This window comes from Myotis davidii, unplaced genomic scaffold (assembly GCF_000327345.1).
Source record: "Myotis davidii unplaced genomic scaffold, ASM32734v1 scaffold488, whole genome shotgun sequence".
In the NCBI taxonomy this organism is placed as follows: Eukaryota; Metazoa; Chordata; class Mammalia; order Chiroptera; family Vespertilionidae; genus Myotis; species Myotis davidii.
Window position 1 is genome coordinate 2,085,414 of NW_006300365.1, and position 2,680 is coordinate 2,088,093.

A 2,680-nucleotide genomic window follows, 5' to 3' on the forward strand; every position below is an offset into this window, starting at 1 on the left:
TGTCTCTTGCCTTTCAGTTGACTTTCTCAGTATTTTCTGTCTCAGTATTTCTTTTGTAACCATGCCCCTTGCAGTAAGTATAACAAAGGAAATAGCAAGGAGGTAGAAAAGAAGATAGGGCACCAAATATTATGTGGCTGCTCAAAGGGAGGGTTTCCAAATAATCATACTCTACTTTGTCAGAGAAAACAACCACCAAAAACATGAATTTTAGCGTTGGCGATATTAAAGTCATCATTAGTAAGTGCAATTTTACTATTGAGGAAATGAGAAACCACAATAGAGTCACTAAGGCGAAAATAACCAGTAGGAAATTTGTACTGCTGGGCTTCAGAGACAAATGCTGAGGGGGGAAATGTGCTGCTCGTGCAGCATTCCAAACTTACAGATTATTTTATTCCTTTGAAAATCGGAGTGAACTAAGTGGAGAGAACAGGATTCCGGTGAGCACAGAGGATGGATTCTGCCATCGCCTGCTACTGTAACTCCCTGCTTTCATGACTTTAATAATTCACTCCTTTGTGGAGAACTTACTGTGCCCTGCACCTTCCTAGATGTCAAGGTTACTACGATATTTTTCTTCCTTTCTGTCTCTTCAGATTTTGATGAAATGAATAAGTATTCATTTTAGGAAGTGAAGTAACTGTCCATTAAAAAAGAAGCAGGGTTTATAGGAGGATGTAGCTAAGATTAGGTGATGGGAATATATATATACACACATAGTTCCTGGATCACTACTGAAATATTATTTAACTTGCTGAGATCATATGTTTTAGGCTATACTGGATTATTTTTCCAGGAAACTTTTTTATATGATCCTCATCACATTTCACAATCAATGTCTTCAAATTATGTTTGCACCTGGTAATTAAAGGGCTCTTTCATCTGAGTTATTTATTCCAAGACCTCATATTAACACATTCTTCTTTATATGGGTTTTGATTCCTACATTTCAACACAATGATGCTTTTTTTTTTCTACTGTGTCCTGGCCACTGTGTCACCAGCCATCCTGGAGAAAGCCTGTCTTTAAAAGCAGATCATTAAGGGTAGTGCCATTTTACTTTTTTAAAAATTGTCTTTGCAAATTGATCTGTTGTAATTTAAAAGTTAAAAAAATGCTTTTTAAGCAAAAGTTACATACTTAACAGGTATTTCTTTTTCACTCTTATGGAAACAGATTTGTCATGAGTGCTTTTCCTAAGTCAAGCTCACAATGTGTTTATTTTGCCTGATTGACAGCTTCCTGGATGTTTCCTTTATTATTCCTGGATGTTTATAGTTGCTCCTTCCAAGCAAACTTGTCCAGTGAAGCCTTTTCAAATTCCTCTTTTACGCTCCCTTCTACTCTTGTTCTGTTCTCCTGTGCACAGGGGAGCCACAGTTACAGATGAGAGACCACAAATAGGCATGTATTTCCATTTTCACACCTCCACTTAAAGAACATTTCAGTGGTGACCCAGGGATTGTTTCCATGTCGTGTCTTTTAAAGGACATTGGCCCAATGGTTCCAGTGTGCTAAAGCTATTTATTTATCTCTCTGTAGTTCATCTATTGTCCCTATTTGATGATTTGTTACCTTCTGTCTTAAGGAACTGCTGCAATTTAAATTAAAAAGAAATTCTAATGATTTCCCTTAGGGGGAAAAATAATTGACCAATAATTTAAAAATATTGGAGTTATATTTTGATCTGTTAAGCAAATAGACATTATTATTAGCATGGTGGTATGTGGGCAGGCCAATAGCCATCTCAGATGGTGATTAAAGAAAATTGAATTTATTTAAGGAAAAGGGATAGGGGAGGAGTTATCCAAAGGGAAGGGCTGCATAGCACCCAACTAAGGGGATATTGGGTCAAGGATGGCAGCACCAAGGGGCTAGAGTTTCATCCTTACATGGAGCTGCTGGCTGGAAGCTCTCGTCCTCAGAGGGCCTGGGGGCTGAGTTAGTGGGCTTGGAAAGAGGATGGAGTACAGATGTGTGATCAGGTACCTTCAGGACAGTTTCAATTCCTATGATATGACTCCTGGTGTCCAGAGAGTTTTTCCTGGTCTTTTGTTCTCCTGTGGTGAGAAGCTAACAAATGGCCAATAAGGATTGTATATAATCCTACCAATTATATATATACATAGAGGCCCTGTGCATGAAATTCACGCACCAATGTGGTCCCGAGGCCTGGCCTGTGATCCAAGCGAAAGCATCTGGGGTGGAAGGGCAGGTTCCAGCTGACCTCTGGACCCTGAGCAGCACCTGGGCCCCCAGGTCCCCATGCGCCCCCCTCTACCTGAGTCACGGTGCCCGAGTCCCCATGTGGAGATGTGCTGAGTGCAGCTGGATGCAGTGGGCGGGGACACAGAATGGGCCTCTGGGACACCCAGCAGCACTGGGCGGAAGCCAGCAGGCAACACACTCTCTCCTGGCTGGCCTCGCAGACTGGCTCCTGTGCGAACTCATGGGGAGCCCAACTGGCCCTTGCGGTCCCAGAGGCTGTGACCCAGCTCACCCAGAAGAGGCCACAAGGGTGTGGGGCGGGCTCCTGGCAGGCGCCTGGCACCTGAGTGTGTGTGGGGTGGAGTATTCCCTGGCTCATGAGCCCTGGTGTCTCAGGGGAGGGTAGCAGGGGGAGTGAGAGCGAGCTCAGCAGACACCCTGCATTTTCACCACACCTCTGTCTGGGTCA